The sequence below is a fragment of the Poecilia formosa genome, unplaced genomic scaffold, assembly GCF_000485575.1.
Source record: "Poecilia formosa unplaced genomic scaffold, Poecilia_formosa-5.1.2 Scaffold120, whole genome shotgun sequence".
NCBI lineage: Eukaryota > Metazoa > Chordata > Actinopteri > Cyprinodontiformes > Poeciliidae > Poecilia > Poecilia formosa.
In genome coordinates this window covers 142885-158940 of record NW_006800059.1, presented here as the reverse complement: position 1 = coordinate 158940, position 16056 = coordinate 142885, and the positions used below count along the sequence as shown (strand labels likewise).

At 41.9% G+C, this 16056-nt stretch overlaps 1 protein-coding gene across 6 annotated transcripts in view; it reads left to right on the top strand.

The window, feature by feature from the left end:
- Positions 1-16056, top strand: part of camta1a (calmodulin binding transcription activator 1a) — a 412799-nt gene that overhangs the window by 336395 nt on the left and 60348 nt on the right. The window lies entirely within an intron of this gene.

Below are 16056 nucleotides of genomic sequence, written 5' to 3'. Positions count from 1 at the left end.
TTCCCTTATCTTTCCCAGTCATTCTCTTTTCTGATGGCATTACCCATACAAGCCGTCCAGCAGGACGGTATCTCAGTCCGCTAAAAGCTTTGCCATCTCCCCTGCCTAACAGCTGCGGTGATGGGCAGTAAAAGCCTGATGGAAGAGCTTCCCTGTACAGTACAGTGTGCTTACCGTTGGTCGTCAAGTCTGCAGCCTGAGAGTGGTTGTAAATAGCAGCCCTTTGATCACCTTCCCCAATACATCTCATCGTTCTCCCCTTTGCATGGCAGCCATTACAGTTGGCGGGTGCATGATACAGCCATTGACACACACAGCCTTAAGAGTGTGTAAGCGCATTCACCAAGAATAGGAGTTTATGGAGCCAATGGGTCTGCCAGACTTTCGATGTCTATCTAGTGCCTTGCGAAAGTGTTCAGACCCCTTCGAGTTTTTCTTGTTCTGTCACATTGCAACCAGCAAATTCAGTATATTTTATTGCGACTTTATGTGATCGACCAGAGCGGGACAATGCAGCAATATGTACAAAATCACAACTGAAAACGATTGCTTTGATAAAATATGTTGAAGACTATTATGTTTTTAAAAGGCTATTAATTCACTTAATATATATGGCAAGCTGCTCCTGATGTAAAGTGTTAATGACTGTGTTGCTAAAGCTTTGTGGTTATGGTGGGGGGAGTGATTATAACAAAAAAGAAGAGCAAGTGAAATGTTTCAATCACAATATTTAACAATGGCATAAAAATGTTGTGCAGCTTTAACCCTTTCATGCGTAGTGCTCACTACAGTGGACAGCTATCTAAAAGCCATTTTCTTGTGCTTCTTGTGGACTTTTATGTTATAGATGCACACAGACCACTGAAGTGGACACTAATGCATCATAAAATACACTATCAACTACTGGCCATCAGTTGCAAATGCAAGAAATTATTTTTGTTTAATCCAATATGGCCGACAGACAAAAAAGTGCATGCCAACCAACCCGATCCCTCCTTCTACTGTAAACGACTCTGGCAGGTAAAAAAAAAATATTGTGACATCAGATAACCCCGAAAGAACAATACTACTGATGTATTTTTCAAATACGTTGTACTTGGGGAAAATTACAATTTGATCACCTAAAAGAATGAAATAAAAAAAATAAAAAAATATTTTTACAAAATGTTTTTTTCCTACCTTTTTCTAATGCCTTAAGAACATTTTAAAAAATGTGGAGAAATAATAATTCATGCATGAAAGGGTTAACACATGAGGTTTTTTTTCTGGGGTTTTTTTCTTTTACAAAAAAAATATGAGTTTGTATTTGGCAGAGCACTGTTCAATCCATTATCTAAAAATGGAAAGCATTTTTTTTTGTTTGTTTGTTATTTTTGCAACAGCAAACCCGTCGAGCCACAGCCGTCCACATAATCTGACAGGTCAGGCAAGGAGAGCACTAAACAGAGAAGCTGCCTGGAGAGCCGTGGTAACTCTGGATTAACTCACATTTCTGGTGTTTAAATCTGTTGACAGTGTGGCAAAATGAAGGTCATTGTTGAAAGAAACACACAAAAAGTTCTGCTTGCGAAGGGGACACAGCAGAGCTCTGGTCTAAGATAAAAATGTAGCTTTAAAGGTCAGATGCCAGATGTATGTGGTGGAAACTTAACACTCAAAGTCCAGATCTAAATCTATGTAAGAGTGAAGTATTAGTCCTTGATGTTCTTCATTCAGTCTGATTGAGTTTGAGTTATTTTCAGGTGAAACATGGGGGAAATAGAAATGCATTTCCATCACGTAAACTAATGTTTTTATTTGCAATATGATAAAATGTGAAACAGATCAAACATATATCTATGGATCCTAGATGGAGAAACAACATGCAAGTGGCTGAACAAATGAGGACGTCCACAAAATTTAAGATAAATGTTCCCAATGTGAAATAGCAAGAAAATAAGGAATTTCAATATCTATGTTTCAGCAATTCATAAAAAATTCAGAGTACCCAGGGAAATCTCAATGCAGAAGGGAAAAGATAAAAAAAAAAAAAAGCCACACAACAATGCTGCATGGTTGTGATTTTCTCGCCTTCAGGCAGCACTGCATTAAAAAGGGACCTGATTTTGTAGTGGAAATTACAGCGCTGGCTCAGGAACACAGGTTTTCACAGAAAAACGATTTGTCATTGCTTTTACAAATGCAGGGCAAAACTACCATTCAGACTAAACTGAGGACATATAATCAAAATCTTATAATAGTGTTTGTGTGAATTGGAAACAAAACACATATTTCTTATGCCTCTCAATAGGTTTCTTGATGAGGGGGGGAAATAGGTGTTGTTTTGAATGGTGGGTGTTTTCTTGTGATGCGCAAATTTTATTCAAAAGTAAATTAAATTTGTGTTTAAACTATTTTTATTTTGTTGTTTATTCAAAATCGGATTATACATAGCATTACTTTAAAGGGAAAATGATCAAAGAAGAAAATCCACATTATCATAAAAACAATAATCAGAGTAACAACAGCAGACCAAACTTCACAATCCCCTCTTTCGTGCTGTGTGGTCTCCTACCAAGCTTTTCTTATTTCACTGTGCAAAACTAATTATGCATTTTTTTTCCTTTATTATGCACGTACCCACTTGATTATACTTTCAGCTTATTATTAAAAAGTAATCTAGCTTTATTTATTGAAAAGGTTGTTAAGTGATCTTCTAAAGAAAACATTCAGTTCTTTTAACTCTCTTACATTTCTACCTGCATAAATTAGCTGTGGTGCCCTGATGACGATTGTGTATTAAAATTTAGACTTTTAGTTTTGCTTCACACATTTAAATACCCGGTTCTGTGGCGTAACATTTACAGCCGTTGAAGTGTTTCATATTTTGTCTCATTACAACCTTCAACTTTAAACCTTTTGTATGAGATTTTATATAACAGATTCACCGTCTTTGCTGCAGTTTCAGCAGTTTTTATGTCTTTTTCAACTAACTTTTGCTCATTCTGTGTAAAACAGGTAAAAAGACCAGATATGTGGATTGCGTCCAACACCTGTTCTATCAACAGATTCTCCCATTTGGGCTTTATGCACCAACTCCTCCAGAGTTACCATGGGGCTCTCGGCTGCTCCTCACCTGCCTGTTTTAGGTGGACAGTCATGTCCTCAAAGGTTTGGAGCAGTGGCGTAGCATTTCTTTTCTTTTCTGTTCAGTTAATGGAAAGTACAGTGCTCCCTTTGATATGAATTTATTGCCCTATAACCTTCTCCACATCCCTCATACGTCGTCTTCTGTTCCTTAATCTTCATTTGTTGATTGAAGCTCTTTAACAACCTAATGGGCCATTCATAGAACAGCTGTGTTTATTAATTTATTATGGAATTAAATTGCATACTAATGATTTAGGCAATTAGTTGCCTAAATCCCAAATTTTATTTTGGAGTTTCAGAGTAAATAGGGCAGGAGAAAATAAACACAGATTTTTGCCTGTACACTGAAAATGTTCTTTCTACTTCACATGTATTTGCTTTGATGTGTCTCATTAAATTCCACTGAAATACATGGAAGTTAGAGGTTACAATTTGATCAAATGTGAGAAAAGTTCAAGGTGTGTCACTGTGCTGACAAAACACTACAAACATCAAATCGCGTTCATATTTCTCGTACTTCATTTTCCCATTAAAAACACGTAACAGTAATGTGAAAAAATATATATATATTTTCAGGGTAACGATGGAAAATGTAGTTGTCAGCTCAAATCTGAGAACGAAAATATTTTACAATTTGAAAACATGTGAACCTGCTGTTTAGTTCATTCTGGAGAGGCGTGACAGGAGCCGTTTTACAGGGAGCCGAGCCAAAGTTTTGTTTTACACAAACTGCACAGGGACATTCAGACACTCAAAAACAAAAAAAACACACTTTCACACCCTGTGCAACAAACGTTGGGGTCACTCAGGGTCACTCACTACATCCTTCATTTTCAACCTTTCACTGTTAGACAAAAACCCGCGCACGCAGTCATTAAAGTTTGAAGAGTTCGCTTAGATTGTTTTCCTCCCACTCCCATGCAGGATCAGATAGAAACTGCTTCATGAATCCTTGGCTCTCGCCTCCCTCACTGCTTAGTGAATCTTCCTATGTATCTGCCAAATCCCGGAGTTGCTGCATATGTGCACAGCTATTTATTTAAAGACAAAAGCAACCTCTGCTGCCAAATAAAATCTCCCAAACAAGCATTTTCTTCGGTGTGTTGCTTTCTAGGAAAGCCTGACTTACATCTCCGTTCAGGCGATGTGTGCCAGGAACAAGAAGCCCAGTAGTTTTTATACTGGAGGTGCAGATTCCTGCAGCTGGACACCTCCACCGCTCTCCTCAGCTACAGTCTCTTTTTTTCCCCTCGCTTTCTCTCTTTTTCCATATTCCTCGGAGCTCTGAACCCGCACTGTTCCTAAGTCCCTGTGTACCATTTGCTGTGTCCATATGAGATTTGCAGGCAGTAGTCTGTCAACATCAGAGCGGCAAGGAGACTGGAGCTCCCAGAGCGGCAACAGGGAAAGGTCAGCAGTGAGTGAAAAATGTAAATATTCAGCCATCCGGCAGTCACAGAGCGAAAGGGATGAAAATAACTCCTATTACACATCACCGACAGGGAGGGAACGCAGAGGACAGAGAGGGTAGAGGCAGGCTGTGAATGGGAGAGTCACATGGACTTAACTTTCAAAAAGTTAGCCTGGGAAAAAAAAACACAAAGGAAGGAGAGTTAGGGAGGTAGATTTTAAAGATTGAAGGAAAAAAGTATGTAAAGAAGGGAGAAACAGGACGGACAGAGGGAAGTTAGGAAAAGTATTCTATGGATCAAGGGAGGGGCGGTTAACCAGGGGTGTGTGTGCCTCTTTATCCACTCCTTATCCACTCTTTATTGAGTCAAAGCCTGGGTAATGAGACAGGGGACAGGAATAAAGACCTGCGAGGGGGGTCTCCTCTCAGCCCGTTCATTTTCTTATGTTCTTTTCACCTCTCACTCTCAATCTGCTCATCCCTCCATCCCCCCGCACCACTTCCACCTCCCTATAGCATTAGATCCCTTCAGAATGTCTGGCCCATTCCAGCAAATGACTAAGACTGGGGGGAAAAGAGCCACTGCAGTTACCCGAGGTTACAAAGAATGAATCCAAATGGCTGCTAAGAAGTGGGTTTCTGCAGATCGCTCTTAAATACAGTCAACATCGTAAAAAATCATATATTTTATCTTTAAAGATACAAATTTAAAGCTGTAATGTGCATAAAAAGCTACTTTTAAACATGAATGTATTAAATATACAGGCGCAGAACATCCGAAAAGAGTTAATTTACTTCAGAAATTCAATTCTAATTTTTATTTATAAAAGAAAAAGTTTCTTTAAAAATATTATATTGCATAAAACCACAGAAGGTAATTTTTAATACACACATGTAATATTATGTCCAAATTGTGACAGACAGTGAGTGACACTGTCTACAAGGAGCATAAACTATGAGGTTGATTTCCAAACGAGCCGGCTGTTCAGAGTGCTGGACTATATAAAAAGTTGTGTGGAAGGAAAAAACCTTGTAGAAAAAGGTGCTGAAGCACCGGAGCTTCCACTCACCGTTAAAGAAATCTGAAGCAAGGCTGGAATTTGACATTAAAACTCGTTTGTTTTTGTTTTTTTTACTGCTTTTATGTAACGTTCACATTTTTTGAGAAACAGATATTTGAGTTTCCTTAAATTCTTGAAATGTATCAGTCTGTGTGTAATCAATCTGTTAGAGTTTACATTCTTAATTGATATTAATGACAGATGAACTTTTTGATGATGTCGTGATTTATCGGGATCGCAGGTAAAGGAAAAAAAACACACCCCGTCCGTCCAGGTGCCTCTGATTGATTCGATTGTCCCTTTCTCTTGTTTAGTGCTAATCGAATGTAATTTCCCGCTTGTGGCTCTCCATCAAATCAGACAGTGGAGTTTTGTGCTGGCCCGCGGGGCCACGGAGGTGGGGGATAATTATGATATGATTACGGAGGGGGTCTGAGAGAAAACTTCATTTGTCCCGCAGCCTGACTCAAACACAGAGAGGGGTCAATAGCCTCTCCCCGCTTCCCCCACTTTTAAAGAGGAGGAGAGAGGAGCGAGATAATGAAATGACTCGTAAGGCAGGAGGGAATGCTGACGACCTTGTTTCTTCAGAGCTATCACTTTCTCCCTCTTACCCCTCGCAGCTTAGGCCACTTTGCTCTAGTCTCTGTCTCACATGAATACATTATTAATACCATCATTCACCGCAGTTACATTTTTCCTATTACATTAGTCCTTCGGACTATAATGACTTTGGAACTACTTGAATTAGTGTTATGTTGGAAAATGACTTGTCACTGTTGTCCCCCTGATCATTTCGGCACTATTACACAATATTTCAGCAATTTTAATTTATAGACTAATTCAAAGGTTACCTAATTGGACAGGCAGAATGATAACTTTGCGATTAAGGAGAGCCCTTAGCACTTTAAGCTGAGCTGTCCGTGGTGCTGAAGCACTGTTCACTTTTTCCTCTCCTCTCCTTTTTTTTTTTTACTTTGAGGCTGTATTACTTTATCAAACTACCTCAAGCCAGTGCAGCCGGCAGATCATGTACAGGGACCAACACGTGTACTCATCATGCTTCACGCCTCGGCTCTAGTAAAGACGGAGGCCTCTCTCGTCTGCCTAATTGAATGAGAAATGTTGAGAAGCTACTATGCTGTGCGGGTCCATCGTTAAGGTGCGCGGGCAGGATATCCACAGCGGCCCATGCCTGCAGGCTAAAGGCAGACAGATGGATATTTTATAACTATCAGAGTCCTCTATTCTTTCAGCTCAGTTGAGTTGCTTCTGCGCCGAGCGCTGGAAGACAGGTGCCTGACTCAGAACGGTTCAGGTGATGTGTGATGACGGAGCAGAGCTGTCAGGTCCAGATGCACATCAGATGCGTCCAGACTATGCAAGGCAACATAATGAATATTTCACCGAGATAAATCATGGATGAGCCTGGGCACCATTCTGTTGATTTCACTGAGCGGGTGGAGAGCCGGTAAAGCCTGGTGAGGTTCTGACTGGCTGTCTGCAACCTCGGGGCAAACGGAGGCTGTAGAAATATAATTGCCTTTAGCTATGCAGGCTGTTGTTTGTATCAAATGGAAATGCGCCTCGACGGAGTCGGAGTTCAGATTCATAGTGTATGAATTTGACTTTAGCCAACGTTACTGCTAAATTCAGTCCTCGATGCCGGACTGAGCACTCACCTGCACTGGGAGAGTGCGTGTGTTTGCCTACCTGTCAGCGTGTGCACCTCCTTGTCTTTGTGTATCAGACTTTGGAGCTCACTACGGCGGGAGACCATGGAGGCTCTCAGCACCACGCTGCTCTTGGCATCCCCTTCTCTCTCCACCATGAGGAGAACAGCTGTTTCAGGAGCACGTTGGGGTGTGAGCCACGTCCCCGTGGCTCCACTGTCTCCCTCTTCCTCTCTTTTTGTGCCATCATGCAAACGTTACCCTATTTCCACCTGCTGTAGCTACATGTAGTTTTCTTTTTCTTTTTTAATTCCTCTCTGAGCACTTTTAAATAGATTATACAAGTTTTAAGTTGGTTTCTACTCAGAAACGGTGACTTTGAGGCTTCTGTCTTCCAAACAAACAGAAGGTCACTCTCCTGCTTAATTGCGAGCCCCCCAGCTGATGCACCCTCTTTCGATACAATGAACGAGAGAGAAGTTGAGCAAACCTCTGGAGGCACGCTGAGCCTTCTCTCTTTGTGGCAGCCTGATCTGTTCCTTAGTGCCCGCGACCTTTTCTGTAGGCTTGTTGCCTGGCCCACCAGCACGGCCAATTATCACAAATCCCCCGCCGCATTTGTCTTGCCATTTTCCCTCTGCAGCCAAGGAGGCTTGCGTGGCCAAAGGCTCGTGCAGCCTCCTAACCGGCCTCGGTCCAGATGGAGAAACAGAGTCCCACAACAGGTATGTGGTGCTTAAATAATTCAGCTCTCCTGAAAGGTTAAGGCTCTGCCAGCAAGGCGAATTGACATTCATCCTGCTCCAGAGTCCTGCTCCCGCTCTCAGAAAGAGGAGACATCGACATGTTTACATTTTGTGACTTCAATATTGTTATTGACCCCAATACTTTACATGGTGTTCGTCTCTGCTTTGGGTTTACGGGCAGGATCAAATGGATCCAGAGCTGAAATCACATGTCTGAGATCAGATCGACTGTAAAAGTACAAATAAATAAATAAATAAAAATTATAATATTTTGTTCATATATATATATAAAGATTAATTCTCCAGAAATTTTCCACATTTTGTGAGTTTATTTTATTGAAATAACTGGGGATATATTATATATTTGTGAAGTAGAAAGAAACTGAAATATGGTTTTCAAAATTTCTCACTCTGAAAATAATGTATGCCTGACTCCAGTCACCCTAAAGCCAGTACTTTTTACAATCAACTTTTGCTGTCAGTTACAACTTCAACTATATTTTGGAGCATTTTGCTGTAGGTTTAGCAGTAAAATGGATTCTTACATTTTTGTACATTCTTTGCAACCAAAGCTTAAGAACAGTCAGGTTGTATGGAAAGTGTCAGTGAAGACCAATTTTAAATCCTCTGTGCTAAGAATCCAGAATATATAAGCACTAAGATCACTTAAAATACAACTGGGCTGATATTTCTAACTGATATTTATTTCCATCCTGTTGCTGTTTGTTTCTGGAGGGGAAGGAGGAGGTTGTCATGGCTGACCGGTACGGCCATGTGACAATGATAGTGATGCGGCAGAGGATGGTGGGGGAGTATAACTGAAGCAGAGGGGAAGTCCGCAGTTTGGTCATTTTTTCAAGATGTGGGAGTGAAATATATATTATTTCAAGAAATATTGGTTTTCGACCATAACAGCAAGATTAATGTTGGATATAAATATTCATCAAAACCATTCCATTGTAGCTCCGGCTGTGTATTTACAACTTCCTGCTCCTGGAAGGTGAACTCATTCTGGAGTCTGTTTCTGTCTTCACATCAGCTCTGAACAGTTTCCCTGTTCTTACTAAGGACAAGCACGCCCACAGCATCATCCTACCATCCCTGTGTTTCACTGTGGGAATGGTGTGATCATGGTAACATGACTGGCACACATACTGGTCACATTTGACTGGAAAGCCAAACAGTCAATGGGACTTAATGCTTGATTTGTCTTGGGAGTTGAAGAAAAGACATATGATGTTAGTTGCACATCAGAAAATCAGTGAGATTTTTTTTTAATCTATCACCAATAAATTTAAATATCAACGTATTTTTCTCTATTTAATGACTTCAAATGCTAAAGGAACATGGTCTTTAATGGGTTTTCACTACACTACTGATGTGTGCCACTGTTTTAGTCAGATTCAGACAATCAAAAGTGTGAGTAAATAGTCTATATTTGCTGTATTCGGCTGTGTTTTATGCGCTTAGATGAGATGTAAAATGCTGAACTGGGGGCTGGATGGCGAATTTGATTTCCTTGTTGGTTTCCCAACCAGCAATTCAGAAAATATGACTTCTGAATGTACTTTTACTCTGAGAAAATCTACACAGAGTTAAAACCTATTAAGTCATTAACTGACTTTGGATAACAATTGGTTTCATTTACTCTATATTTATATACTCAAAGTAAAGTGGCAACCCACACTTCTCGTTTTTCCTAATATAAAACAATTTAAAAGTCTTTCTTGCCGCAATTATGCTCTGATTAACGTTGATTCAGCACTTAAAACCTTATGTGTTGAATATTTTGTGAGAAAATATAACTTTTTTTTCCCTCTCACTCTCTACCGGGCCTTTACTTTTGCTTTATTTATTTGTGTCAAAAAGCAACGAAAAATCAGTGTCACAAACCTGCGCCGCTTCCTACTCACGTCCAGCCTTTAGGCTGCCTGTGTCATTTCTGCAGGCTCAGGCGTGATGGCAGAGCCGCGCACGTGTCTCCCAGCTTCCCAGAGAACACTGGTCACAGCTAATGACCAGAACTGTCTGATTTGTCCTGCCCTGATTACTCCTCTGAGCCCCAATTAGTCGTGGATGAGGCCCGACATACCGACACAATCACTTGGATGTGAGGGACGGATGAGGCAGGGAAAGGCGGGATGGAGGTGAGGGTGGGAGACGGGGAAGTGTTGGGCAACAATTAAGACGAGCAGAGAGGAGTTGGTATGAAAGCTCCCTTTGATGCGAGACGGGAGTCGTTGAAGCCACTCTGCATTCAGTCAGTTATCGATCTCAATTCCCCTTTAACCAGCCACCACTTTAACACAGCTCTGATTGAAATTTCTATAATTGGCAATTTTCATTGTGAAAATCTGTGTCTCTGGGGGAGGTTTGCTTCGTTTTGCTTTGAAAGAGGCTGATTTCTCTCTGGATTACAGATAAAGAGATATACGAATGATATAAGAAAAAAAAACTAAAATTCAGCCAATGTGGTTCAATCAGTTTAGCAGCTGAAGTGAGAGTGAAGTCCAGCAGGGCTCCGCAGTTTTTCATTATGATTCCAAAACACTGTCTTCGATTTAAAACTGCAATTTTTGCTGCTTTTGCTGCTAGTTGATGCTTTCTCTTTACCCTTTCTCCTGGTCAACCCACCCACCATCCCACCTCTCTATCTGTCTCTATTTTGCAAAACCAGACTTATCTCCTCTACATTACCGAGCTATCTCCTCTCTGCAAGTTTCAAAAAGAAAAATAAAGAAAAAAACACCCTCTCCTTTTTGACCCCCACTCCTTCTTTCTCAGCAGGGGGTGGTGGAAAAAGTAACTGTGAGCACACGTTCAGCCTTCAGAGTCAAACCACACTTCTTTTAGTCTTTTTTTTTTTTTTTTTTAGGGAGTACATGCCATACCGAACGCAAACGCGCGCGCACACTTCAGTGGAACGGCTCTGCTCCCATCTCCGTCTGCTCTCCCCCGTCTCAAAATACGCCCACGCAAGCCAGCGAGGAGGAGGAGGAGAGAGAGAGAGGAAGGTAGAGGCTGGGAGAAGTGATATGGCGGGAGGGGAGGAAAACAAGAGGTGGCGGGGGCGCTCGAAGAACGGCGATTAGAATTAGAAGATTAGAAGTAGAAGATGATATCATTTGGTCGAGATGAGCAGGAGCAAATGAGCAGCGCAAATCACCCGGTGTTAACGAGCTGCCTCGTAAATTACTGCGGCCGGGCGGCCACTTGAAGCCAGATCAGGGAACGTCTCTGAACCGCAGCGCTTTAACAATATTCAGGACTCTCCTCGCACTTTATGAATTTATATAGTTTTTGTTTTCTTTTCATTGCCCCAGAGCTGAATATTGGCCTGGTGCAGCAGAATCATGGTGCATTTCTTTATAAATTGTGGGCTGTTTTAGACAGCCTCAGCGCCCCTCGTGTGGGAATCCTAACCCTCGTGCGTTGTGGAGATGATAAATCCGCCTCCCGCCACACTTCAACGGGGCGCAGCAGAGCAACAGTGAAAATCATTTTGGGTCCTCAACAGACTTTGTCTAAAATTCAGCTAATGCTGTTTTATTTTTCTGTTTGCCAAATATACAGCCTAATACAGAGATTCTAGCAGAGAGGACATCTTTAAAACATGCACAGGAAAAGGTTTCCAAATTTCTCTACAGCTAGAAAACCAGGATCAGTCAGGATTCCCATTTGCAAGTTGCTACAAGTTATGTTGAGGACACAACAAATATAAAGAAGGTAGCTTGTAGCCTCCATGCAATATGTCTTGTGTAATGGTAATACTCTGAGTACACCATGCCCACTGTGAAACATGGTGGTGGGAGCGTCATGCTGTGGTTTTAAATAAGAGTTAAATCCAGCATTATTCTGTTAGCAAAAAACCTGAGACTGAGGAGGAGATTCACCTTCCCACAAGACGATGTCCCAGAGCTGCAACGAAATGATCAAACTGCATTTAAGGCCCAGACTTTTACATAACTGAGAATCTGAGACATAGTCGATGTTTACAAATGCTCTAAATCCAGTCTGACTCAGATTGAGCTGTTCTGCAAAGAATTTGTTCAATTGTGAAATGTGGAAAGCTGAAAAAGACAGACAAAGCTCTACAAAGTGCTGAAATTCAAAATTTTATATAAAGAAAATTTGCCAAACTATGTGTATTTTGTGATTTCTGTCTGTCTTACACATAAAATCTCCCTAAAATATGCTCAAGTTTGTGGTTGTCCCATGGCAAGATATGAAAAGTTCAAGGGGCATTAACACTTTTGCAAGGCATTGCAAAAATGTTGATTTTCTTCAAAATGTAAATTCTTATTTTTTTTTCCAGCTTTTAGTTTATTTTTCTTTTCCCTAAAAATATTCAACTGAGATTTTAGCAGCTCAGTAAGAAAAAGTTCATGTTTTTTTGTTTGTTTTTTTTGTTCAGGAGGCCAAAAAAGTTGGATGTAGACACAGTATAATTTACAGTTATGTGGGAGAACTTCCTCTGTTTGTGCTGTTAACATTCGAGAGTAGTCAGAAAAATATATATTTCTGTTTTAGCCAGGAGCCGAGCAGCAGGAGAGTGACTTTTACTGGCTGCGTTTTAAATATTGCATGACTTCCTGATGGCAGTGTGCTGTCTGAGGTTCTGACTGGCCTGTATTGACCTGCCCAAATAAATCAGCCTTTCACCCCCACGCTGTCCTCCGCTTATGAAACTCGTCTCCTCCATCCTTGCTTCATCCCCTCTTCTCCTCCTGCCTGTTTTCGTTGAACTCTCGAGCTTTACCTGTTTCACAAGACGTCCTTTTATCCCTCTACCTCACGTTATGGTGCAACCCACTTTAGCGTGCGTGTGTGTGTGTGTGTGTGTGTGTGTTTCCTCTACATGGCATTGCTCCTCTGCCAAGGCTCCTAACGTCATATGCAGCCTGGCAGGTGACAAATAGTTTTTTAATTGCTTGCACCAGGAAAATCATTAGTCTCTTCCCCTTCCTTGGTGGGACCAGGCAGGACGTGTGTGCAATAATAATAGCCCCACTTCTGTTTCCCATCTGCTATTTTTAGAACAGGTATTTTCAGGGGCCATCTCCGTGTTTGTATGTATACGTGTGAGTTGTCGGCAAAAATGTGCGTGTGCGTGTGCGTGCACATGTGGCCGTACACGGGCGCAGTCAGGGTGGGCTAAATGGTCCAGAAGTATTTTTCCTTGGATGTGACGGAAGGAGAGTGTATTTGTCAACTCTGCTCCTGCCTCTCGAGAGTTTTTCTCATTGCTGTTGCAATTCCCAAGCCCCTGGGAGTATGCTGTTTGTCTCTGTGTATGTGCGAGTGCTTTTTTTTTTATGTGTGTGTGTGTGTGTACCTCTGTGTCTGGCAGGTTCTGGCCCAGGCCATTGTGCTGTAGTGCATTACTGTAGCAATCCAGCGACACAGTGGCCAGGCAGATGAAGCCGTCCAGTTTATGGAGCAACCTGCAAACTCCAGCTGCTTTTGGTTGGGATTGTGCTTAGTGGTGAGATATAGTATTGATTTTCTCTCCTTGGTGCCCTTGCCATCCCTGTGTAGATATGCACCAGTGCTCAGCATCCATTCACAGAGGGAAGGGGGAGGAGAGAGGGAAGCGAGAGCAACGGATGATGTTTATGTGACGATACTGACCCCATTCGTTCACATGGAAAAGCCGTGGAGCACACGGTGCCCAGGCAGCCGAGCGGAATTGAGTTGGCGAGGCTCAGATTGCAAGATGAACCCTGAATTTGATTTTTGTGTTATACAAGCATTTGTTATCGTATATCTCGGCGTCTGCGGGTGTTTGTGTGCGTCTGCATTCTTGTGCGAGTTTACAACGCGAGTGGGCTCGCAAGGAGTCTGAACACAAATCGGTGTTTGTGCGTGCCAGTTGTGTTACGTCTGCGTGTGTCAGCAGGCAAATTGAATGTGATTTGGTTTGCATTCTCACTTTATCCCCTTGATTTAAATCCCAGTATGGAGCTGTGTCGAGCTTTGTTTGGAGGCCGTTCAGAGGGAAGATTTCATCGGATCCCTCGCAGCCACAAAGCAGCAGTTCATTACAGTTATTATTTTACAGATATATTACGCAACCTCAAAGTCAGATTAATTTGAGTTAAATGCCACTGTGCAAAACTTTAGTCAGTTAATTATAAAATATATGACAAATTATTAACATCCCGTGATTTTACGAGTTTTAAGGGGTTGTGCAAAAGTATTTACACCAATTTAACTTCTCACTTTGTCGCAGTGATCTGCCACGCAGCATTTTTCATATATTTTATAGGTAAAGTTTAGCTTCATATGACCAGAGCAGTCTTTCACATTGTTCACAAGTGATCGCTGAGATTAACACCGTCTGAGCTTTGGATCTCTGCTACTCCTCCAACTTTTTAACTTTTTCTGCAGCTGTTAAAACGACACTGAAGGTTGTTTTTTGCAGCCTTCACAAAATAGATCCATGTACTTTTTATAGAGATTAAATTATGACGGTCTATCACATAAAATCCTGATGAAGTAACGGTGTCTGATTTTCACGTAAAATGTGGAGAAGTTCAAGGCCCACTGTGCATACACTCATCGTCATTCCTGCCTAAATGTATACATATATTCATAATATCATTTTTTCATTACAAACAGTGGCTGAAGTGAGAATCTAAACTTCTCGTGTGTTGGATATTTTAACAACAGGATGACTCACAGTCTGGAAATGTAAGACCCCGAGACACCAGAAAGTAATGATTTCACTGTATTTCAAGTTCATAGTAGGCAAAAAAAAAAAAGCACACAAAATGTATTTTTCATTTCCCACTGTAATGCTCTGTTCTAAAGTCTGGCATGAACAAATTAATATTTCGCAGCCTGCACCAATAATTCATCAAAGTGAAAGAAGCCAGCATATTAGGAGCCTATAAAAGTTTCTCAGTTCATATCACAGTTTATCCAACAGTGTTGTGTGTGTTGACCAACATCAGAGTTGTCACAAATTTCTGGGATTGTTAGCCACCGCTCGCGCTCTCTTTCTGTTCATTCATGTGTGTGTGTGTGTGTGTGTGTGTGTGTGTGTGTGTATGCGTGATCAGACTGTGTTCTGCCACCCTGTCCTGGCAGTGCTGAGACTGGGGAGACCCTGTCTCTTTCCAGAGTCATCTCTCCAGCTTTGTTTGACTAAGTAGTGCCATGGTGTATGTGTTGGAGAGGGCCTGAGTGCTAACAGCAGCAGCAGTGCAGCGTATGTGTGGGTTGCCTGAGCCAGCGAGGCTTGGCACCGAGAGGCAGCATATGTTCGTGGCCAGCTTCCTTCCTTCCTCCTCTCCAATCTCTTGTCTCTCTGGTCTTTTTCTCTCTTGCTCACTTGGTTCTGCTATGACCTGCTCCTCACCCTTCCAACCCGGCCCAACGACAGCCGAGAGATCAAAGGGGTCCACCCCCAGGGGATCCAAACGTCCCCCGAAGACAACCCACCGTGTCTAACTAATGTCCCCACCGGTTTCTTCTAAGAGAGACACGGACCTGTGCTCGTCTTTGTCGTTGGTCATTTTGGCGTTTGATCAGAGAGCATTTGGTGCAGCAGGTAATGCGTTGTGACTGCAGTGGGACTCCGGTTCATTTCTAATGTCGTTCCAAGTGCTGGCCGCTCACACCTGGCCCCGTCCCTGCCCTACATAAACTGTGGCTGTTCCCGCTGAGTGTCAGAAGCAAACACATTTAAATATAACCAAACAGCTAAATATGGACCACCATTCTGTAGCCCCATAAAGAGTTAACTGCGTCCCAGATAGCCCCAACCAGCTGCTTCAGCTGTTCACACCTACTCTCCTGCTGCCTACCCTCCTCCTTGCCTCTTGAACCAGTAAACGAACGCTCATTTGCAAGTTAGATAAATCCTTTGAATGTATTATTGATGCAAACAAATTAGCCTGCAGGCCCCAGACAATACCTAATGGAGCCTTGGCTTATGGGTGAGGTAGTTTCCAGCGAGGGCACCGTCGGTGTTCCAGGATTGATGCCTGCTCTTCTGCCCCGTAATTATTTCTTCTACAAATTATTCAGCT